Source organism: Balaenoptera physalus, assembly GCF_965194825.1.
Source record: "Balaenoptera physalus genome assembly, chromosome: 6".
In the NCBI taxonomy this organism is placed as follows: Eukaryota; Metazoa; Chordata; class Mammalia; order Artiodactyla; family Balaenopteridae; genus Balaenoptera; species Balaenoptera physalus.
The window spans coordinates 47,857,083-47,883,139 of NC_138885.1; positions in this window are offsets into that span (position 1 = coordinate 47,857,083).

Sequence of the window (26,057 nt, forward strand, 5' to 3'; positions counted from 1 at the left end):
CTTCTGAGCCCCACATCAGGCTTCCCAACCTGGGGGGTCTGGCAACGGGAGGAGGAATTTCTAGAGAATCAGACTTTGAAGGCTGGTGAGATTTGATTGCGCAACTTCGACATGACTGGGGGAAGTGGAGACTCCATTTTTGGAGGGCACGCACAAAGTAGTGTGTGCATCAGGACCCAGGGGAGGGAGAGGTGACCCCATGGGAGACTGAACCGGACCTACCTGCTAGTGTTGGAGGGTCTCCTGCAGAGGTAGGGGGCAGCTGTGGCTCACTGTGGGCACAAGGACACTGGCAGAGGAAGTTATGGGAAGTACTCCTTGGCATGAGCCCTCCCAGAGTCTGCCATTAGCCCCACCAAAGAGCCCGGTAGGCTATACGGTGCTGGGTCACCTCAGGCCAAACAACCAACATGGAGGGAACCCAGCCCCACCCATCAGGAGACAAGCAGATTAAAGTTTTACTAAGCGCTGCCCACCAGAGCAGCACCCAGCACTACCACCACCAGTCCCTTCCACCAGGAAGCTTGCATAAGCCTCTTAGATAGCCTCATCCACCAGAGGGCAGAGAGCAGAAGCAAGAACTACAATTCTGCAGCCTGTGGAACAAAAACCACATTCACAGAAAGATAGACAAAATGAAAAGGCAGAGGACTATGTACCAGATGAAGGAACAAGATAAATCCCCAGAAAAACAACTAAATGAAGTGGAGATAGGCAACCTTCCAAAAAAAAATTCCGAATAATGATGCTGAAGATGAACCAGGACCTCGGAAAAAGAATGGAGGCAAAGATTGAGAAGATGCAAGAAATGTTTAACAAAGACCTAGAAGAATTAAAGAACAAACACCTAGAAGAATTAAAGAACAGACAGAGATGAACAGTACAATAACTGAAATTAAAAATACACTGGAAGGAATCAATAGCAGGATACCTGAGGCAGAAGAACGGATAAGTGACCTGGAAGACAGAATGCTGGAATTCACTGCCATGGAACAGAATAAAGAAAAAAGATGAAGAGAAATGAAGACAGCCTTAGAGACCTCTGGGACAACATTATACACAGCAACATTCGCATATAGGGGTCCCAGAAGGAGAAGAGAGAGGAAAGGACCCGAGAAAATATTTGAAGAGATTATAGGCGAGAATTTCCCTACCATGGGAAAGGAAATAGCCACCCAAGTCCAGAGATCACAGAGACTCCAGGCAGGATAAACCCAAGGAGAAACACTCTGAGACACATAGTAATCAAATTGACAAAAATTAAAGACAAAGAAAAAGTATTAAAAACAACAAGGGAAAAATGACAAATAACATACAAGGGAACTCCCATAAGGTTAACAGCTGATTTCTCAGCAGAAACTCTACAAGCCAGAAGGGAGTGGCACAATATATTTAAAGTGATGAAAGGGAAGAACCTACAACCAAGATTACTGTACACGGCAAGGATCTCATTCAGATTCGACGGAGAAATCAAAAGCTTTACAGACAAGTAAGAACTAAGAGAATTCAGCACCACCAAACCAGCTCTACAACAAATGCTAAAGGAACTTCTCTAAATGGGAAACACAAGAGAAAAAAAGGACCTACAAAACCAAACCCAAAACAATTAAGAAAATGGTAATAGGAACATACATATTGATGATTATCTTAAATGTGAATGGATTAAATGCTCCAACCAAAAGATACAGGCTCGCTGAATGGATACAAAAATAAGACCCATATATATGCTGTCTAGAAGAGACCCACTTCAGACATAGGGACACATACAGACTGAAAGTGAGAGGATGTAAAAAGATATTCCATGCAATTGGGAATCAAAAGAAAGCTGGAGTAGCAATACTCATATCAGATAAAATAGACTTTAAAATAAAGAATGTTACAAGAGACAAGGAAAGACACTACATAACAATCAAGGGATCAATCCAAGAAGAAGATATAACAATTATAAATATATATGCACCCAACATAGGAGCACCTCAATACAGAAGGCAAATGCTAACAGCTATAAAAGAGGAAGTTGACAGTGACACAATAATAGTGGGGGACTTTAACACCTCACTTACACCAATGGACAGATCATCCAGACAGAAAATTAATAAGGAGACACAAGCTTTAAATGACACAATAGACCAGATAGGTTTAATTGATATTTATAGGACATTCCATCCAAAAACAGCAGATTACACTTTCTTCTCAAGTGCACACGGAACATTCTCCAGGATAGATCACATCCTAGGTCACAAATCAAGCCTCAGTGAATTTAAGAAGATTGAAATCATATCAACCATCTTTTCCGACCACAACGCCATGAGATTAGAAATCAATTACAGGGAAAAAAACGTAAAAAACACAAAACACATGGAAGGTAAACAAAATGTTATTAAATAACCAAGAGATCATGGAAGAAATCAAAGAGGAAATCAAAAAATACCTAGAGACAAATTACAATGAAAACATGATGATCCAAAACCTATGGGATGCAGCAAAAGCAGTTCTAAGAGGGAAGTTTATAGCAATACAATCCTACCTCAAGAAACAAGAAAAATCTCAAATAAACAATCTAACCTTACACCTAAAGGAACTAGAGAAAGAAGAACAGACAAAAGCCAAAGTTAGTAGAAGGAAAGAAATCATAAGATCAGAGCAGAAATAAATGAAATAGAAACAAAGAAGGCTTCCCTGGTGGCACAGTGGTTAAGAATCCACCTGCCAATGCAGGGGACATGGGTTCGAGCCCTGGTCCAGGAAGATCCCACATGCCGTGGAGAAGCTAGGCCTGTGTGCCACAACTACTGAAGCCCACGCTCTGTAACAAGAGAAGCCACCATGCACCAAAACAAAGAGTAGCTCCCAGTCACTGCAACCAGAGAAAGCCCACATGCAACAACGAAGATGCAAAGCAGCCGAAAATAAATAAATTAAATAAATAAATTATTTAAAAAAGAAAGAAACAAAGAAAACAATAGCAAAGATAAATAAAATTAAAAGCTGATTCTGTGAGAAGATAAACAAAATTGAAAAACCTTTAGCGAGACTTGTCAAGAAAAAGAGGGAGAGGACTCAAATCAATAAAATTAGAAATGAAAAAGGAGAAGTTACAACAGACACCACAGAAATACGAAGCATCATAAGAGACTACTACAAGCAACTCTATGCCAATAAAATGGACAACCTGGAAGAAGTGGACAAATTCTGAGAAAGGTATAACCTTCTAAGACTGAACCAGGGAGAAATAGAAAATAAGAACAGACCAATCTCAAGTAATGAAATTGAAACTGTGATTAAAAATCTTCCAACAAACAAAAGTCCAGGACCAGATGGCTTCACAGGTGAATTCTATCAAACATTTAGAGAAGAGCTAACACCCATCTTTCTCAAACTCTTCCAAAAAATTGCAGAGGAAGGAACACTCCCAAACTCATTCTATGAGGCCACCATCACCCTGATACCAAAATCAGACAAAGATACTACAAAAAAAGAAAACTACAGACCAATATCACTGATGAATATAGATGCAAAAATCCTCAACAAAATACTAGCAAACAGAATCCAACAACACATTAAAAGGATCATACACCATAATCAAGTGGGATTTATCCCAGGGATGCAAGGATTCTTCAATATATGCAAATCAATCAATGTGATACACCATATTAACAAACTGAAGGAGAAAAACCGTATGATCATCTCAATAGATGCAGAAAAAGCTTTCAACAAAATTCAACACCCGTTTGTGATAAAAACTCTCCAGAAAGTGGGCATAGAGGGAACTTACCTCAACATAATAAAGGCCATATACGACAAACCCATAGCAAACATCATTCTCAATGGTGAAAAACTGAGAGCATTCCCTCTAAGATCAGGAACAAGACAAGGATGTCCACTCTCGCCACTATTATTCAACGCAGTTTTGGAAGTCCTAGCCACGGCAATCAGAGAAGAAAAAGAAATGAAAGGAATCCAAATCAGAAAAGAAGAAGTAAAAGTGTCACTGTCTGCAGATGACATGATACTATACATAGAGAATCCTAAAGATGCCACCAGAAAACTACTAGAGCTAATCAATGAACTTGGTAAAGTTGCAGGATACAAAATTAATGCACAGAAATCTCTTGCCTCCCTATACACTAACAACGAAGGATCAGAAAGAGAAATTAAGGAAACAATCCCATTCACCATTGCAACAAAAAGAATAAAATACCTAGGAATAAACCTACCTAAGGAGGTAAAAGACCTGTATGCAGAAAACTATAAGACACTGATGAAAGAAATCAAAGATGACACAAACAGATGGAGAGATATACCATGCTCTTGGATTGGAAGAATCAGTATTGTGAAAATGACTATAGTACCCAAAGCAATCTACAGATTCAATGCAATCCCTATCAAATTACCAATGGCATTTTTTTACAGAACTAGAACGAAAAATCTTAAAATTTGTATGGAGACACAAAAGACCCCAAATAGCCAAAGCAATCTTGAGGGAAAAAAACCGAGCTGGAGGAATCAGACTCCCTGACTTCAGACTATACTACAAAGCTACCATCATCAAGACAATACGGTACTGGCACAAAAAGAGAAATATAGATCAATGGAACAGGATAGAAAGCCCAGAGATAAACCCACACACCTATGGTCAACTAATCTGTGACAAAGGAGGCAAGGATATACAATGGAGAAAAGGCAGTCTCTTCAGTAAGTGATGCTGGGAAAACTGGACAGCTACATGTAAAAGAATGAAATTAGAATACTCCCTAACACCCTACACAAAAATAATCTCAAAATGGATTAAAGACCTAAATGTAAGACCTGACACTATAAAACTCTTAGAGGAAAACATAGGAAGAACACTCTTTGACATAAATCACAACAAGATCTTCTTTGACCCACCTCCTAGAATAATGGAAATAAAAACAAAAATAAACAAATGGGACCTAATGAAACTTAAAAGCTTTTGCATAGCAAAGGAAATGATGAACAAGATGAAAGGACAACTGTCAGAATGGGAGAAAATATATGCCAACAAATCAATGGACAAAGAATTAATCTCCAAAATATATAAACAACTCATGCAGCTCAATATTAAAGAACAACCCAATCAAAAAATGGGCAGAAGACCTAAATAGACATTTCTACAAAGAAGACGTACAGATGGCCAAGAGGCACATGAAAAGCTGCTCAACATCACTAATTATTAGAGAAATGCAAATCAAAACTGCAATGAGGTATCATCTCACACCAGTTAGAATGGGCATCATCAGAAAATCTACAAACAACAAATGCTGGAGAGGGTGTGAAGAAAAGGGAACCCTCTCACACTGCTGGTGGGAATGTAAATTGATACAGCCACTATGGAGAACAGTATGGAGGTTCCTTAAAAAACTAAAAATAGAATTACCATATGACCTAGCAATCCCACTACTGGGCATATACCCAGAGAGAACCATAATTCAAAAAGACACATGCACCCTAATATTTATTACAATAGTCAGGTCATGGAAGCAACCTAAATGCCCATAGACAGACGAATGGATAAAGAAGTTCTGGTGCATATATACAATGGATTATTACTCGGCCATAAAAAGGAAGGAAATTGGGTCATTTGTAGAGACGTGGATGGACCTAGAGACTGTCATACAGAGTGAAGTAAGTCAGAAAGAGAAAAGCAAATATCGTATATTAATGCATATATGTGGAATCTAGAAAAATCGTAAAGATGAACCAGTTTGCAAGGCAGAAACAGAGACACAGATGTAGAGGACAAACGTATGGACACCAAGGGTGGAAAGCGGGGTGGTGGTGGTGGGATGAATTGGGAGATTGGTATTGACATGTGTACACTAATATGTATAAAATAGATAACTAATAAGAACCTGCTGTATAAAAAATAAATAAATAAAAATATATAAATAAAGTGTATAATTCAGTGAGTTTTTTAAAAAACAAAAGCATTTAAGTAAAAAATGAATAGGTTTAAAGAAAAACACTACTTTGATAAAGTAGGCATGCAACGTGAATATCACTGAATCTGTGAGGTAGAACTTGAGTGGCTGAAGCTTAGGAAACACCAACTCTATTTTTAAGATACTTTTGGTCTAAAGCAGTAAAATTCTGTGCCATGAGTTCTCAAAAAATAGTTTAGGAATTAAGAGGTTCATCTATTTTCTAAGGATGCTGTGAAAAATAATTGAAAAATAATAGCATGTGGGGGGGCAGGGAATACATAGGAACTCTGTATTTTCTGCTCAATTTTTCTGTAAATCTAAAACTACTTTTAAGAATAAAGTGTATTTACATACAGATGGCCAACAGGCACATGAAAAGATGTTCAACATCACTAATTATTAGAGAAATGCAAATCAAAACCACGATGAGTTACCAGTCAGAATGGCCATCATCAGAAAGTCTATGAATAATAAATGCAGGGGAGGGTGTGGAGAAATGGGAACCCTCCTACACTGTTGGTGGGAATGTAAATTGGTGCATCCACTATGGAAAACTATATGGAGGTTCCTTAAACATAGAGTTACCGTATGACCCAGCATTCCCACTCCTGGGCATATATCTGGAAAAGACAGAAACTCTTAATTCATAAAGATACATGCACCCCAATGTTCATAGCAGCACTATTTACAATAGTCAAGACATGGAAGCAACCTAAATATCTATCGATAGATGAATGGATAAAAAAGATGTGGCATATATATACAATGGAATATTACTCAGCCATAAAAAAATGAAATAATGCCATTTGCAGCAACATGGATGGACCTAGAGTTTATGATGCTAAGTGAAGTAAGTCAAACAGAGAAAGACAACCATCATATGATATCACTTGTATGTGGAATCTAAAATATGATACAGGGGCTTCCCTGGTGGCGCAGTGGTTGAGAATCTGCCTGCCAATGCAGGGGACACGGGTTCGAGCCCTGGTCTGGGAAGATCCCACATGCCGCGGAGCAACTAGGCCCGTGAGCCACAATTGCTGAGCCTGCGCGTCTGGAGCCTGTGCTCCGCAACAAGAGAGGCCAATAGTGAAAGGCCCGCGCACCGCGATGAAGAGTGGCCCCCACTTGCCACAACTAGAGAAAGCCCTCACACAGAAACGAAGACCCAACACAGCCATAAATAAAATAAATAAATAAAATTAAAATAAATAAATAAATAAATAAAATAAAATAAAATATGATACAAATTAATTTAGTTACAAAACAGACTCACAGACATAGAAAAAAAATTTATGTTTACCGAAAGGGAAAGCCTGGGGGAAGGGATAAATTACGAGTTCAGGATTAACAGATATACACTACTCTATATAAAATAAACAACAAGGACCTACTGTATAGCAAAAGGAACTATATTCAATATCTTGTAATAACGTATAATGGAGAAGAATCTGAAAAAGAATAGATATATATTATATATTGTATAACTATATATTCATATTCAGTTATATATATATATAAATATATATATATATATAACTGAATCACTTTGCTGTACACTTGAAACTAACATGACATTGTAAGTCAACTATACTTTAATTAAGAAAAAAATAAAGTCTGTTTAAAAAGAACCAAAAAAACAAACAAAAGCAAAAAACAAAAAATGAATAGTAAAGCATTTCATGTTACAGGCACTGAAAAGTTACTACCAACACTCTCCTATGCAGAGTTATATGAATAACCCTTTGTGTGTAAACAAGATATGTGCTTTGACCTCTAAATATGCGATCTTAATGACTCGTTCTTTACTGTACAATTGAAAAACTTATCCCTCAGAGATTATATAAGGTAAATAATTTATTAATAAGGGATTGTGTTCAGTATTAAACCACTGTCTGTGTACTTTGTACATCTATTCCTATCATTGTGGCCTATGTTAGATTGTGAAGCTTTAGGTGAAGAAAGACCACACTGATTAGGTTGCCCTTTTCTGTGCAGAGCAAAATATTCTGGCGTAAATGATGGCTGTAATAATAACATTGTAGTATTTTTGAGGAACGATTGTGAACCGAGATCATGAATATATCAAGGTGGATAGACACAGGGAATTTATCTAGAAACTGCAATGGTGGCAAATCATAAAATCATTAAAAGTAATAATTCAATATATATTTCTGAAGCCGAAACATCGGTTTAGCCTTTTTTGTGTACAGAGATGTGTGCTTGGTTTGATATTCTCCTGGTATCATAAAAGTCTTAATGATTTTGTCTTTGAACTTGTGTTTTCTAAATGAAGTCTGACAGGACAACGGAGCACGTACATGAGTAGAGGAGATATGCACAACACACATCCACTGTTCCCTTCACACCCCATTTGCATCTGGCATTCTCAACGCCCCACGAGCACAGAATTCTGGTGAATCCACCGTGAGACTCAAAATAAGCAGAGGTAAGTAAGTGTTACCTCCACGACTGAGTAAGTGGAGGTGCTGACAGCCCAAGAGGCCATGCTTTCTGTTCAAACTAGAATTTGTTTCAAAAGCCTGAAAGCCAAGGAGTTTTATCACATTCTTTCTCACTCCTATAAGTTACCCAGCCACTTAACACTGAAAATGATGACATCAAAGGAAAGGCAAGGCTAAGGCAACCCATAGACCCTTTTCCTTTCCGTTCTTGCTAACTTACCAGTAAGCCAGAGTGGAGTGTTGGTAGAATGTGCCCATATCATGAAGTGCAATTAAAACAGTTGAGTTCATCTTGTGCAGCTCTTCTAGTGTCCCGTAAGAATGAAATGCAGGTGCATATTCGCACTATGAAATAAGAATTGTGTAATTTCAGTGATTCCACATATGAGTTAATGCTCTTATGTTTAAAACTGGCATTGAAAAATATAAAGATGAGATGTAAAATTCATGCTAATAATTTTTTTAAACTCTTTTTTAGTTAGGACAACATTAAATAGCAAATAAAAAATATCACAAGTCAAAAGAGAGGTCAGAGAAGAAAGGAAAAGCCTTTATATTTTAGTACGTATGACACCACTTTTTTTTTTTCTACTTTTTGAACAAAGGGTTCACAGATTATGTAGCCTTCCCTGTTTGCGGAGAATGGTTTATAAATGCAGTCTTGACTAAATGTAGAAAGATAGACTAGTGTGGTTTCTTAAGATACTTTTCAGTCCAAATCTTCTCTGATTCCATGTACCTTAGATAAATCTCATGGATCCTTGACAGATCTGCTAGGCCTGCGCTACTGAAATGAGACGTCAGAAGGCTTCCCTGAGCATCTCTGCCCCAAGAGGAAATGCATCCCTATCCCTCTGTGCTACTACTATACCCTCCACTCAGTTTTCCTGTTGAGGGAAGTCCCTGGTGGTCCAGTGGTTAGGACTCAGTAATCTCATTGCCGGGGCCCTGGGTTCAATCCCTGGTTGGGGGACTAAAATCCCATAAGCCACATGGTGCAGCAAAAAAAAAAAAAAAAAAAAAAAAAATTCCTGTTGAATGTACTTAGGACAAGATGTTATAGTTTATTTCTTTATATATGTGTCTCCCTTTTTATGCTGTGGTCTTCTTAGAGGAGAGACTTAATTTACTTAATTCTATAACCCCAGAAACCTGGCTTAGTGTAGATATTCAATAAATGTTTGTTAATAAATCATTCAAATTATTTTTAAATTACTTGCGAATGGAATAGATTCAGGAATGTCTCTAGATTATTTCTCCCCTGAGTTATCTGTCCATTTGGGTCAGAAGAGCTCTGGACAGGCACAAAACCAAAGGAAGTTCTGAAGTTGGGATTTGGATCGTGTTTCCCAAACCTGTGCTCCTCTCACTCTATGGCGCTGTTTGCGATCAGAGGAGAGCTGAGTAGAAAAGCAGAAGCTTGCAGGTCATGGTTCTACCCATTTGCTAGAGCTTTAGATGTGGCTCAGGGGCCCATAGGTGAAGGAGATCCTAGGGACCAGCAGCTTCATCTGTTCTCAAAGCTGCACTACATAAAAAACTGAGGGTCAGTTACAGATCTTGAAACCTCATGCAATATTGAGTTGAGAGCCAAACATATTTCAACCAAATGCCTTATGTTTGGAATAGATGCTCACTTAAAAATTCATTAGCTACCAAAAACTTAGGTGGATCATGCACGTGGTGTGATCTACTTGGTGGCTCTTCCATCTCTCCCTCCTTTTCTTGTTCCTTCCATCTCACACCCTTAGCCTGAATATATTTAGATAGATGCTATAACCCAGGTTTGTGTTTGTGAAGCAATTGTGTGTATTCCTTTAATGACAAAATATCTGGTTTTGACCATCACAAAAAAGGAGCAACACTGGACTTGATAAATAACAAAACATCCATTGCACCAGCAATAACTTTTATTCTCTTTTATGCTCCTTTCAAGGTAACAGCCTTGGGCATACTAATAGGCTCAAGACAAGCAAAGCCAAGAAAGTTCCGTCAATGCAACAGACAATTATCCCCCTGACAAAATCCCACGCTCGAGACCAGTGTTGACTTGGCAAATCAGCCTATATTTTTCAAGTGCTCATTAACTATAAGTCTTTAAAAAATGGCTTGCTTAGTGTATTAGCTCATAAGCTCCAGGTATAGGTTTAAGGGCACAGCAAGAAAAATGGTGGCCATCATTAATGGTAACACTTGGATCATCTTAATACCCAAGGTCTGTGTGTGTGTGTGTGAGAGGAAGAGAGAGGAGAGAGGGAGGGAGGGAGGGAGGGGTAGGGAAGGAGGGAGGGGGAGAGAGGGAGGCAGTCAACATTCCATTGTTCACAAGTGAACCAGCTGCCCTCCCAGCAGCAGTGCAGCAAGCAGAAAACACCAGACTTGCTCTCAGGAGACTTGGGCTCTAGTTCTGCCTCTGCCACAAGATGTCAGTGGCCCTGTCAAGTCCTACCACTCACTTCTCTGGAACTCTGTCTGATGTCATGAAGAGTTTGAACATTATGATGTTTGAGTTTCTACCAGCATATAATATCCTAATATCTAATTCCAGGATTATCAAAGAGATTTTTAATTTCTTTCTTTCTTTCCCTAGTTCATCCCACTCCAATAGGAGGTTCAGATTTGCATAAGAGGGCTCCCTCCATCATTATTCCTCCTGCCTGGATTTTCTAATTTCTTATATATGTAGACTATACATAATCTAGTTTATTTCTGAGCCAAGAAGCAAGTCGCTAAGGCCTCTCTTCCCCGGTTCAGCCAGGCATAGTGTAGTATGAACTTCTAGGAGCCAGGACGTGGTGCCCCAGTGCTAACCCTGGGTGCTTTCACCATGCTCCAAGTTGCAAGTCCCCTAGCACCCTCAGGATCTGATAATAGGCCCCTGAGTTCCTTCTCCTAACTCCTCCTTTCTACCCTAGGACATACCACTGGGTTTTAAGCCTCTCCCTGTTTATTGTTCCAATTTCCTATTATAAAAGTTCTATGTGATTACCAAAAGAAATTTGAAAAATTAAAGGGGAAGTAGAGAAGAAACCATAAACTGTAATCCCACTACCCAGACAACCACCCTCAACTTTTTGGCATACATCTGTAGTAAATTGTTGCAACAGGGATCCCAAATTTGTTCATACCTTCCTATAGTCATGCGCTTGGGTATTCCTCTCTTACCACTAACTCTGGGCTTGGTCAGTGGGACAATAGCAAGTGGATCACAAGCAGAGACTTGGAAAATGCTTATGATTGTGCTTGCCCTCTCTTGCTGCTCTTGGAACATACTGCCACATGTACACAAGCCTATGCTAGCCTTCTGAATGACAAGAGTAATGTGCCCAGTGGCCCCTGTCCTATCGGACAGCGCTCAGCAAATCCCCAGAAGCAGAGCTGCCCAGATGAGTGGTAGCTGAACACAGACATGTTAGTGAATCCAACTGAGATCAGCAGAAGAACCGCCAGCTAAGCCCAGCCCAGAGTGCAAACCCATCAAATCCTCAGCTAAATAAATGGTTGCTGTTTACAACAAAACACTAAGTTTTGTAGTCTGTTATACAGCAAAAGCTAACCAATAAAATAATCCTTCAGTCTTTTTATGTATAACAAAATAGAGATTATACCATATACTATTCCATAACCAGCTTTTTTCACATGACATTTTCCCAAGTCTTTAATATTATTTCCTTCCTCATTATAAGTTCCACCAGGGTGAGGATTTATATCAATTTTGTTCAGTGCTATATTTCCAGTGAATATTACACTGCTGTAAGCATAGTTGGAACTCAAACATTTGTTGAGTGAGTGCTTGGAGGACGTGATCTTTTTTTTTTTTTTTTTTTTTTTGGATGGTTGAAGAGTTGTGTGTCATGTGAAGTTAACCATCTTTGCCCCAGTCTGAGTTCTGTTTCTCTAATAGGTTTGGCATCTCAGCTTGCCACTAGAACTGGCATTCAGGTGAGCTCTCCTGCCACCTGGGAACTAGATCTCTAGTCCAAAATCGCAACCAGGAGGAGGTTGGGAGCTAAGCAGCCTTCAAATTTCAGTTCAAATACCATGTCCTGCGGGGGCGTGCTTGCCCCTCATTAAGGTTTGCATACTGTGTTATATAGACCTCTGTCATGGCTAGTACACCATGCCATAGTACTTAACTTACAAGTTTATTTCTTCTACTGCTTTGTGAACTTCTGAGAATAAGGGTTCAGCTCCCGGAGTGCCTGGGACATAACAAGCACTCAATCAATGCCTGTAGGATAAATGAACAAATTAACCTGCACTGCAAAGGACGCCTCTGACAGCAGCACATATATAATCTTACTCTCTTTTTTCTTTGTGTAAGAAGTGTACTCTTATTACAAACAATAAATACATTAATGATTACAATAACATTGTGAGAAGGCATATTTATATCCCCCCACCACAATTTTAATTAGGAAACACCACCAAACAGGATATTTCTTGAATGGCTTTAATTCCATTTGGATCTTTTAAGGCATGAGGAAATGAAGAAACTAGGAGAGTGGAAAATGGAAGTGGGACATAGGGAGAGAGCATAATACTCTAGTTTACAGTTTTCGATGGTCCATTATCCGAAGTGGATAGGAGGGCAACAATATCAATTTACATATTGGTTTAAACATAATTAAAACTTACAGGTTAAATCCTGAACTTAGGCTAATGTCAAATAAAGAAGGGATATTAGGACTGCCATTGATTAGAGTTCTGTTTGGGATTCTTTGTTGAAGAGAAAACACTGTGCTACTGTGAAAACTGCCATTCTGCGAAAGCACTACCACATACACACATGAAATTCCAGCACATTACTCTGATGGCTGTAATAAACTTAAAAGACTTTGGTTTAGACAAGCAGCCAGGCTTTGTTGTAATAAGGGTGTAAACATAAATTCTAATTAATTAATGTGTAACAGTTCCTTCCTTTTAAAGGATTTTTGACTTAAGTTCTGACTTCAGCTGAACATAATTCACACACATGAACTTTTTAATATAATCACCTATGTAAGTCTATTCCAATAACATTGCTGGCCATTCTTTAACTATTAGAGGGCAGAGATAACATCCTTTTTAACTCTCTCAGGCCATGGGAGCAGTGTTTAAAAGTCAGCTCTGGGAGGCCTTCGGTACCAGCCAGGGGTTTTAACTGTTCTAGAAGAGTTTTAGGGAAGCTACCCCAGACCTCATTCTAGACTCAGGCAAGCAGCTCTGATGGTATCTGATTCATTTGTTTACACTCCCTTTAAAGATTTCATCCAAAGATAAGAACAGGTTTTTATGCCCCAGTGCTATGAAGGACAAAGTCTTCTATTGAATTCCCTGACCTGCAACTCTCGCCCGTGGCTGTGGTCCCTCGACCACAGGCTGCACTTGGAACGCTTGCTGCACACTTTGTAAACAAGAACCCTTGACGCACTAGAGAGTGAAGCAGAGAGAGAGGCTGTCAGAGCAGGTGGCAGGGAGGCCAGGCTAGAGCCCCTCGGCTGTCCTTTCAGTACCAAGACTGGAAATCATGGGGAAACACCTGTATGGTAGACACTGTTAGTAAACATGCAGTAACATACAGTAAATACAACATGTTGTAAGGAAGCAAATTTATATCCAGAAAATTCATCTTAACTGGGAAATACCATCAGGGAGGAGATTTCTCTACTTCTTCCTTGCTAACCAAACTTCAATTTAGTTCAGAGCATCAGTGTTCCCAGTCCCAGGCAAATAGTCGATAGTTCTAAGTCAATAATAACAATCCTATTTCCTCCTTTCCCTGCCTTTTAAGAAAATAGACTTTGTTTTTAAAGACAGTTTTAGGTTCACAGTAAAACTGAGTAGAAGACGGAGAGGCTTGACATATACACCCCGCCCCCAACACCCACAGCCTCTGCAGCTACTGACACCCTGTACCATTTGTTACAATTGCTGAACCTACACTGATACATCATTATCACCCAAAGTCCATAGTTTACAATAGGGTTCATGCTTGGGGTGGAACATTCTATGAGTCTGGACAAACGTATGACGTGTAGGGCTTCCCTGGTGGCGCAGTGGTTGAGAATCTGCCTGCCAATGCAGGGCACACGGGTTCGAGCCCTGGTCTGGGAAGATCCCACATGCCGCGGAACAACTAGGTCCGTGAGCCACAACTACTGAGCCTGCGTGTCTGGAGCCTGTGCTCCGCAACAAGAGAGGCCGCGATAGTGAGAGGCCCACGCACTGCGATGAAGAGTGGCCCCCGGTCGCCGCAACTAGAGAAAGCCCTCGCACAGAAACGAAGACCCAACACAGCCAAAAATAAATAAATAATTAAAAAAAAAAAAAAGTATGACGTGTATCCAGCAGTACGGTAGCATACAGAGTAGTTTCACCGCTCTAAAAATCCTCTGTGCTCTGCCTATTCATCTCTCTGCCCCCACCCCCATCCCCGGCAACCACTGACCTTTTTACTGTCTCCATAGCTTCGCCTTTTCCAGATGTCATAGTTGGAATCATACAGTGTGCAACCTCTTCAGATTGGCTTCTTTCACTTAGCAATATGCATTTAAACTTCCTGCATGTCTTTTCATGGCTTGAGAACTCATTTCTTCTGATTGCTGAATAATATTCCATTGCCTGGATGTACCACAGTTTGTTTACACATTCACTTACTAAAGGGCATCTTGTTGCTTTTAAGTTTTGGCAATTATGAATAAAGCTGCTATAAACATTTGTTAAGTTTCTGGGTGGATATAATTTTTCAGTTCATTTGAGTAAATACCAAGGCACATGATTGCTGGATTGCATGATAAGAGTGTGTTTAGTTTTGTAAGAAATTGCCAAACCATGTTCTAAAGCGGCTGGACCATTTTGCATTCCCACCAGCAGTGAGTAAGAGTTCCTGTTGCTCCATATTATTGACAGCATTTGGTCGTGTCAGTGTTTTAGGTTTTGGCCATTTTAATAGGTGTATAGTAGTATCTCGTTGTTTTAATTTTTAATTTTCTAATGGCATATGATATTGAACATCTTTTCATATGCTTACTGACCATGTATATCTTCTTTGGTGAGGTGTCTGTTAGGGTCTTTCTCCCATTTTTTTAATCAGGTAGCTTGTTTTCTTATTGGGTTTTGTTTTTTTTTTAATTTTTGGCTGTGTTGGGTCTTCGTTGCTGCACGCGGGCTTTCTCTAGTTGTGGCAAGTGGGAGCTTCTCTTTATTGCGGTGCACTGGCTTCTCATTGCAGTGGCTTCTCTTGTTGCAGAGCACAGCCTCTAGGTGTGCGGGCTTCAGTAGTTGCAGCATGTGGGCTCAGTAGTTGCGGCGCACGGGCTCTTGAGCGTGTGGGCTTCAGTAGTTGCGGTGCATGGGCACAGTAGTTGAGGTGCGTGGGCCCAGCCGCTCTGCAGCATGTGGGATCTTCCCAGACCAGGGATCGAACCCACGTCCCCCGCACTGGCAGGTGGTCTCTTCACCACTGTGCCACCAGGGAAGTCCCTGTTTCCTTATTGTTGAGCTTTAAGATTTCTTTGTATGTTTTGGATACAGTCCTTTATCAGTTGTGTCTTTTGCAAGTATTTTCTTCCAGTCTGTGGATTGTCCTCTCATTCTCTTGACAGTGTCTTTTACAGAGCAGTTTTTAATTCAGTGAAGTCCAGTTTATCAATTATTTCTTTCATAGATTATGCCTTTGGTGTTGTATCTAAAATGCCATCACCATACCTAAGATCATCCAGGTTTTCTCCTATGTTATCTTTCAGGAACTTTATAGTTTTGCATTTCACATGTAAGTCTATAATTTATTTTGAGTTAATTTTTGTGAAGGGTATAAAGTCTGTGTCTAGATTCATTTTCTCTTTTTTTTTGCATGAAGATGTCTAGTTGTTCCAGAACTGTTTTTTATTTATTTATTTATTTATTTAATTAATTTATTTTTGGCTGCGTTGGGTCTTCGTTGATGCGCGTGGGCTTTCTCTAGTTGTGGCGAGCGGGGGCTACTCTTCGTTGCAGTGCGCGGGCTTCTCATTGCAGTGGCTTCTCTTGTTGTGGAGGACGGGCTCTAGGCGTGCGGGCTTCAGTAGTTGTGGCACGCGGGCTCAGTAGTTGTGGCTTGTGGGCTCTAGAGCGCAGGCTCAGGGTAGTTGTGGCACACGAGCTTAGTTGCTCCACGGCATGTGGGATCTTCCCAGACCAGGGATCAAACCTGTGTCCCCTGCATTGGCAGGCAGATTCTTATCCACTGTGCCACCAGAGAAGCCCCCCAGAACTATTTTTTGAAAAGACTATTTTTGCTTCTATTTCTGGGCTCTCTATTCTGTTCCATTGATCTATTTGTCTGTTCTTTCACCAATATCACACTGTCTCGATCATTGTAGGTTTATAATAAATCTTGAAGTTGGGTAGTGTCAATTTTCCAACTTTGTTCTTCTCTTTCAATTGTGTGGTGGCTATTCTGGATCTTTTTGCCTCTCCATATAAACTTTAGAATCAGTTTGTTGGTAACCACAAAATAACTTCCTGGGATTCTGATTGAGATTGCATTGAATCTATAGATCAAGTTGGGAAGAACTGACATCTTGACAACAGTGAGTCTTCCTATTCATGAACACAGAATAGCTCTCCATTTATTTAGTTCTTTGGTTTTGTTCGTCAGAGTTTTGTTTTCTCTATAAGAGAAAACTCTATAAGTTTTCCTTATAATGAGCTTGTATATATTTTGATAGATTTATACCTAAATATTTCATTATTTATAGCTAAATATTTCATTGGGGTGCTAATGTAAATGATATTTGTTTTTTAATTTCAAATTCCACTTGTTCATTGTTGGTATACAGGAAAGCAGTTGACTTTTGTATATTAACCTATTATCCTGAAATCTTATAATAATTCCACATTAGTTCCAGGAGTTTTTTTGTTGATTCTTTCCGATTTTCTACATAGATAATCATGTCATCTGCAAACAAAGACAGCTTTATTTCTTTCTTTCCAATCTGTATACCTTTTCTTTCCTTTTTTTTTTTTTTTTTTTTTTGTCTTATTGCATTAGCTAGGACTTTTAGTATGAAGTTGAAAAGGAGTGGTGAGAGGGGACACTCTTGCTATGTTCCTGATCCTAACAGGAAAGCTTCTAACGATTAAGTATAATGTTAGCTGTGGGGTTTTTTGTAGATGATGATCTTTATCCACTTGAAGAAGTTTCCCTCTATTCCTAGTTTGTTGTGATTTTTATCATGAATGAGTGTTGGATTTTGTCAAATGCTTTTTCTGTACCTATTGATATGATCACATGATCTTTCTTCTTTAGCCTGCTGATGCATTAGATTACATTAATTGATTTTCAAGTGCTTTCTCTGCCTTTTTAATGGCTGATTGGTGGGGGGGATGTGGGGGCTTGTGACCCATCGTGTTCAACATGGTCTTAGATGAAGTCTGCTAGATGTGTGTAGTGAGATATGTTCTGGGAAGGATTTCACTTTCTTAGTAAACATGGAGGAATACAACACTGCTCCTCCCTCTTTCATTTGGCTTTAAATTGTGGATGTGATAGCTGGAGCTACAACAGCTGTCTTGCCATCACAAGGGAGGAAAAGGCCAGAATTGCAGAGACATTACCTCTGAAATCATTACAGCATCTTGTGCAAGCACCTACCTCTAGACTTCTTGTTATATGAGAAAAATAAAACACTTTTTGTTTAGCCACTATAGTTGGGTTTTATGTTATATGCAGCCAAACCTGTTTTCAACTGATTTCATGTCATATCCATAATAAGACATACGGAAGTCATCGAAGAAGGCTACATTATTGCTTTGATTCTGCAAGTGGTGCTCTGGTGCCTAAGCTTAGGAAAGACTGGCATGAAGGGGGAACTGACTGAGGGCAAAAAGGAGAGTGGTTGAGAGACAGGGAACCAACAGAGCATGTTATTGCTAGGGAACTCCTGGGTGATACCAGTTTAGAGTAGAGATATCAACACACAGCCAAGGGCAAGACCCATGTCCCAGGGGGAGAGTAGAAAGCTCTTCAAGAAGTGGCAAAATATTTAAAATGGATAACTAACAAGGACCTACTGTATAGCACAGGGAACTCTGCTCAATATTATGTAACAACCTAAATGGGAAAATGTATAACTGAATCATTTTGCTGTACCCCTGAAACTATCACAACATTGTTAATCAACTATAATGTAAAATTAAAAGTTAAAAAAAAAAGAAGTGGCAAAATAAAGTGAGGAAGCAATATGGTGTAATAGAAAGCAGATGAGCTTAGGGACAAAAGAAATGGGAAATTGAGTTCCTGACTCTGCAACTTTTTCTGCTATATGACTTAGTCCTATTATATAACCACTCTTAGCCTCAACTATCTCTTCTATAATATGGGAAGGAAATTGTCTTCCTCACAAGGTTACTGTACAGATTAAAAGCAATAGCATATTTAGAACTCATAGTTATATCACCTTTGCTGTTTCATATGTTCAGAGCCAAGGTAAGGTTAGCAAAGAAATCAAGGCAACCTCTATTAGAAAGACATAGATAGAATGGAAACTTGGGTTTAATGAGTTATTCTGATAGAAGTTCTGTGAATTAAAGGTCTCCTAAATTCAGCAATCCGAAGTGCCTACCTAGAGTCACCCAGCCTTAAATGGGCTATAGCGAGGGAGCAAAAAAGACTTCCAAACCTAATTGAATAAAGAAGTCAAAATATTAATATTTTTAGGGGGCAATAGGAAATCATGGGTTTCTTTGTACTGCTTGTAATAATCTGATTGTTTAACTACAGTAAATATTTATTGAATTAATGATATGTTAGAACATTAAAATCTCTTTAGTAGTTCCTATAACAATATTTACCTGGCTTATAAAATCATTTTGGTATTTTCTTCCAGTTATAATTGGAGAAAACATCTTGCTTCTACCCAGGAGGAGGTCTAAACTGAATTGAAGAACACCTTGAGAGTTTTGAACCAATTTGATGTGATATTTCATCACGACCAAAGTAATTAAAATTACATTATTTTAGGAAGAAGCAAAATCCAAAGGAGATTTAAGCAGTTTAAGTGTGAAGGAATGAGGATTAAACTATTTGAAGTTGGTATTATGAGCACATTTAGTGAAAACTGCAAATATTTCCTTACAGTAGGGAAGATTTCCCGTGACTGGATTTTCTTCTAAAGTTAGATTTATTCATTCTTAATCCAACAAGCAATTAGTGAGCATCTTCCAGGTGCTAAGCACAGAACCGGAAATACCTGGAGTATTTAAAAAAAAAAAAAGTAGATGATTATCCTTGGGACCTGTTGCTCTTCCAATATAATGGGTCCCAAGCTGTGTATGCATAAGGATCACCTGGGTAGCTTGTTAAAAATGCATACTTCTTGGGCTTACCATAGAAATTCTGATTCATGACAATGGGGCTAAAAATTTTCATCAACCACTCCAGATGATTCAAGGGCAGATGGACTGAAAATCACACTGTGAAGCACATTATTCTTCAGCTAGAACCTATAACCTAGTTGGAAAAATAACAAATATATATATTTCAAGAGGTCAAGGACACAGGATAACAGACCAGGATGAAGGGTGCCAAGGCAGAGGCAGAAAACCAGAGGGATTTCCTTGGTGGTCCAGTGGTTAAGATTCTGCCCTCCCAATGCAGGGGGCCCAGGTTCAATCCCTCGTCGGGGGACTAGATCCTACATGCATTCCTCAACTAAGAAGCCTGCATGCTGCCGCTAAGGTCCAGCGCAGCCAAAAATAAATAAATAAATATTTTAAAAAAAAATCAGAGTATGCTGGTTTGGGGGGCAGATGGACCTGACATTTTCTGGGAAGCTGTGATCACAGGTAACTACAGCTAGACAAATAAACAGTCCCAATTAGAACATATAATAATCCCACAAGTCAGGGCAAAGCAATAATTGAGACTAAGCAGAAGGCCACAGGAACCAAGGGCAGTCAAGAATTACAGACAGGGACTTCCCTATTGGCGCAGTGGTTAAGAATCTGCCTGCCAATGCAGGGGACAAGGGTTCAAGCCCTGGTCCGGGAAGATCCCACATGCCACGGAGCAACTAAGTCTGTGGACCACAACTACAGAGCCTGTGCTCTAGAGCCCGCGAGCCACAACTACTGAGCCTGCGTGCCACAACTACTGAAGCCCGCGCACCTAGAGCCCATGCTCAACAAGAAGAGAAGCCACCGTAATGAGAAACCCATGCACTGCAACGAAGAGTAGCCCCTGCTCGCTGCAACTAGAGAAAGCCTGCGCATAGCAACGAAGACCCAATGCAGCCAAAAAAAAAAAAAAAAAATTACAGACAAAATAAATAAATTAATTAAAAAGACTAGAAATAACAAGATGATTTGGGTGATAATTCAAAAGTTCCTTACAGGCTTCCCAATGGGAAAGAAAGCAGTTCCAGGGCTAGGCTTGCAAGCGGAAGTAGGGGAGTGGTGCCCAGAGGAAAGTGAAGGGCTGAAAGGGAACCAGCGAGCATGCTCACATTGGGAGAGCAAGAAGGAAAGTCGCCTGGGAAAGTGAAATACATATGCTTCTCTGGCCTGAGTTTAACTCCCTTTAGTGTAGGAATGGCCATTTCACTGACTTAGCAACTGACCAGTAACCAAAGCAAGCTGATAGACAGAGGTGACAGTGAAAAGTGAGAAATAGCCACTTCTTTTAAATACACTGACCATTGACCCTCAAGGTGCTGGGAATACCAGGCCCTTGTTGCGTAGTCTTCTCGAAGGCATATTTCAACCTTATGCATCAGTATCCTCATCTGTAAAATAGGAATAAGAATAAAACCTAACTCATCTAGTGGCAGTAAGTATTAAGGATATTAGAGGTAAACCATTTAGCTTCCTGCCTAGCCCACAGTTAGCTCTCAGGGTAAATTATTTATTTATTATTATTATTAACCCTGCTCTGGGGCTTCCCTTAGGACCTGAGCAATCATAGGCCACTTTTTGCCATGCTTGGGGTTTTCTGGCACTTTTGTTAAAATTTTAGTCAGCTGTCACTTTAATTTGGGGATATTTTTCTAATGAACAGTGCCAGAAATCTTGTCACATCATATCCTTTGAATGTGGGTTGCACTCCTGCCGCTAACCATTTCTTAACCCCTGGCTAGGGGTGCTTAGTGGCTGATGTTTATTGAGCTCTCTCTCTCTGTGTTGCGTCCAGTAGTCAGTGATTTATATGAATTATCACAATTATTCCTCACAAAAACTGCTTGAATTAAAACTACTATTGCCCTTATTTTACAGACAAGGAAACAGAATTTTAAAAACTGTGTCCAACTTACCAACTGCCTTGTTCTTGCATAAGTAGGATTTCCAGGAAGATCTTTCTTTCCATCTCCTATCTTTGCATCTCATTTTTCATCTACTTCTTTTCTCTCTGCTTATCAGTCACCACTGTCATCAACCACATATAAACTTTACAGCATATAGCTTCAACCACTTTGAGAAAATGTAACCTGATACTTTTAGTCCAAAGTCAAAAAGAAAGGGGAGCAGGAAGGATTACTGCCAAGTCTGAGCTAGAATCCCCCCCTTTAATAGATCAACTGTGGCCAAGAGACCTAAGGAAATATGGCAGCTCTTTTGTTAATAACAGGATGGAGTGGAGGGAAGAACAGTTCCTAGAAGAAGGAGGTGCTCTTCCAAGATGAAGGGGTGTAGAACAGACGAAAAAATAGGTGTCCACCGCATCTGTCTGGGCTATGCATTCCCCACAACCTCATTGCATTTTTAATATTTTGACCTCCCATTTTTAATCATTTTCAGTACAATAGAGATTTAAGAAAAAGATTTTGCTTTGGGGGCTTTCTCCTTTCTCATAGATTTCAATTCAGTATTTTGGATTGTTTCTTTAAGAATTTAAACAAACACGTCCCACTCCCTAAAACTGACAAAAACAAAGCAACCAGGCAATGAGAATTGGACCTGAGACAGGCCTGTCTGGCCCCTGCTGTAAGCACTTTCCTAGTACAGTTGGATAAGGTTAGCAGAGTTCAGTTCTCTTGAGAGAGGTGAGCTCTGCAGGTGTTTGTAACTAGTGATTACAGAGCAGGCAAAGGGCTTGATCCTTTGAGGGAGATCTTTTAGTTCTAATTAGCTGCCCAGCCCTCTCCCCCTTCCTTCCATCAGCGAACTTTTCTTTGATCTTAATTGTGTATGGAAAATGATTGCAACTAAAATGATATAATACAATAAACATTTGTTAGTTAAATTAATTTGGTAAAGTCAAATGGTGTAAGTAGCATTCAGTAACTCTGGACGATTTTATTTCTTCTATGCATAATGTAATGTTTGGCATTTATTCAGTCTACTTTTGCATACAAATGTGAGTTGGGGGCAGGAAGAAATCTGCCTAACCAAAATTCCACCTCAAAATTGGACATGTGATATCAGCCCCTCTATCAGTCATGGACAGCTTATACAATAGAAGCAAGGATGCTTTCTTCCCCTCCAAAACCTAAAAAAATAATAATAACTCAAATGTGAAAAACTGGTGATTTTTTTTAAACATCTTTATTGGAGTATAATTGCTTTACAATGGTGTGTTAGTTTCTGCTGTATAACGAAGTGAATCAGCTATACAGATACATATATCCCCATATCTCCTCCCTCTTGCGTCTCCCTCCCACCATCCCTATCCCACCTCTCTAGGTGGACACAAAGCACCGAGCTGATCTCCCTGTGCTATGCGGCTGCTTCCCACTAGCTATTTATTTTACATTTGGTAGTATATATTAGTCCATGCCACTCTCTCACTTCATTCCAGCTTACCCTTCCCCCCCCCCCAACGTCCTCAAGTCCGTTCTCTACATCTGCGTCATTATTCTTGTCCTGCCCCTAGGTTCTTCAGAACCTTTTTTTTTTTTTAGATTCCATATATATGTGTTAGCATACTGTATTTGTTTTTCTCTTTCTGACTTCACTCTGTATGACCGACTCTAGGTCCATCCACCTCACTACAAATAACTCAATTTCATTTCTTTTTATGGCTGAGTAATATTCCATTGTATATATGTGCCACATCTTCTTTATCCATTCATCTGTCGATGGACACTTAGGTTGCTTCCATGTCCTGGCTATTGTATATAGAGCTGCAGTGAACATTGTGGTACATGACTCTTTCTGAATTATGGTTTTCTCAGGGTATATGCCCAGTAGTGGGATTGCTGGGTCGTATGGTAGCTCTATTTTTAGTTTTTTAAGGAACCTCCATACTGTTCTCCATAGTGGCTGTATCAATTTACATTCCCACCAACAGTGCAAGAGGGTTCCCTTTTCTCCACACCCTCTCCAGCATTTATTGTTTGTAGCGTTTTTGATGATGGTCATTCTCACCGGTGTGAGGTGATACCTCATTGTAGTTTTGATTTGCATTTCTCTAGTGATTAGTGATGTTGAGCATCCTTTCATGTGTTTGTTGGCAATCTGTATATCTTCTTTGGAGAAATGTCTATTTAGGTCTTCTGCCCATTTTTGGATTGGGTTGTTTGCTTTTTTGATATTGAGCTGCATGAGCTGCTTGTATATTTTGGAGATTAATCCTTTGTCAGTTGCTTTGTTTGCAAATATTTTCTCCCATTCTGAGGGTTGCCTTTTCGTCTTGTTTATGTTTTCCTTTGCTGTGCAAAAGCTTTTAAGTTTCATTAGGTCCCATTTGTTTATTTTTGTTTTTATTTCCATTTTTTTTAAAGTAAAAAAATTCGTGTAAATGTTTTTTAAAAGGAACAATCCCTCTGATTGAAATAATAGCGAATTCAATTTTTAGAGCAGTGTATATGTTATAATTATTCAATGGCTTTAAAATAACTTGGCATTGTTTCTTCAGTAGAGGCATTATTGTTTAATGGCAGATGAGTCATTTCCCCAGCCCCAAGCAATTAATCGGTGTTTCCTAAACTTGCCTAAAATAGGAACCACTTGGGGCTTTTGCTAAATATACGGATTCCTGAGCCCACCCCAGACCAATTGAATTAGAATTTCTAGGGAAGGCATGTGGGAATCTGTATGTTCAGTAAGCATCCCAGGTGGATCTTTTTATCAGACAGGTTTGGGGAAAACGTTGGATTCCTTTGACAGTGGCATAAATTTTTTGAATTACTGTTATACAGAGTGACCAGAATAGAGCTTTATCTTTGGAAGAACTGGGATATTAGAAAGTGCTCATAGATTACAAACCAACGCATGTTCTGCTTTATAAATACATCTTCTTTTTACTTGAAACAAATACCATGGATTTACATGTTTTCCCTTTAATCATTCGGGTACTGCAGAAATTTTTATTCCTTCAATAATAAGCCCACGATTAAATTCATTACCACCTTGAAAAAAAGAACACAAGGAAGGAAATATCTCTTATTGAACATCTCAGCATACATCAGGCATGATCCTGATAGTTGGTTTATGTAAGTTATTTACCTTAATCTTAACGATTAACTGTTGGGGTAAATATTAATTTCCATTTTATAAATGCAGAAACTGAGGCTTGAAGAGGTTAACGAATTTTCCCGCGGTCACTCAGTAAGCAGAGAGACAGGGGTCAAATCCACCAAGCACATGTTCTTACCACATACTAGGTTTTAGAGTTTCAATTCCAAATCAAGGAATTCAAATTCACTAGGCAGAATAATCATGGGTTTGTGAACATTTCTTCTCCGAAGGCCAAAAAAGGGGCATTTTTTGGTATTTGGGCTGAGCCAAAGAGGGAGGAAAGGACAGATTTCAGAGTCTGATTGCTTCTTCTAGGATGAGAAGCCGCTTTTCTTCTTGTAATCAGAAAGATATCTACAGTTCTCCCCTAAAATTTACCTCTCTGAAGAACAAATGAGAAAATTAATAAAATTGTAAATCTAGATACGTAACATGTGTGATACATAACTGTGGAACTGGATTTTACTCCCACTCATTCTCTTTCTTATTTCCCCATGCTGTTTCTTCTGGTTGAAGTGGTTGCAGCCAGAAACGAAAATGCCCCCTTTGGGCTTTCTTGTTTAAAAAACCCTTTTTTTTTTTTTTTTTTTTTTTTAAAGGGTTTGTTTTCTTAGACTTCGAAGCTGTTGGAAGGTGCCAGACGGATGGCCTTGGAGGCCGTGAGGGCTGTGTTTATCCGCAGAGGAGGGCAGGTGTGCCTGGGGCATCCTGGGCTTCCCACGCAGCCCGGATTAGGAACCCTGGCCCTCCTGGATGACAGTTACTATTAAGGGGGGGAAGTTATGAGGACTCCCTGAAATAAAAGCAGACACTGTAAGTCAGCAGCGCGTTCCTTTGTTGTTGCTCTGTGGCTGGTATCACAAGCAAAGACCCTCCCATCCAGTCATTTGGAAAGTAGGCTACGGACGATTTTGGAGGTGGTGATACAGTAGAGGAATGCAGGATGAAGGGAAAAAGTGGGGAGAATGAGGAAAAATAGTCTGAACTTGACTTTTCATATAAGGCTATCTGAATTTTGTGATATTTTTTCCTTTTCTTTCTTTCTTTCCTGCTTGCTTTCTTTCTTTCTTTCTTTCTTTCTTTCTTTCTTTCTTTCTTTCTTTCTTTCTTTCTTCCTTCCTTCCTTCCTTCCTTCCTTCCTTTCTTCCTTTCTTTCTTCCTTCCTTCCTTCCTTTCTTCCTTCCTTCTTTCCTTCCTTCCTTTCTTTCTTCCTTCCTTCCTTCCTTCTTTT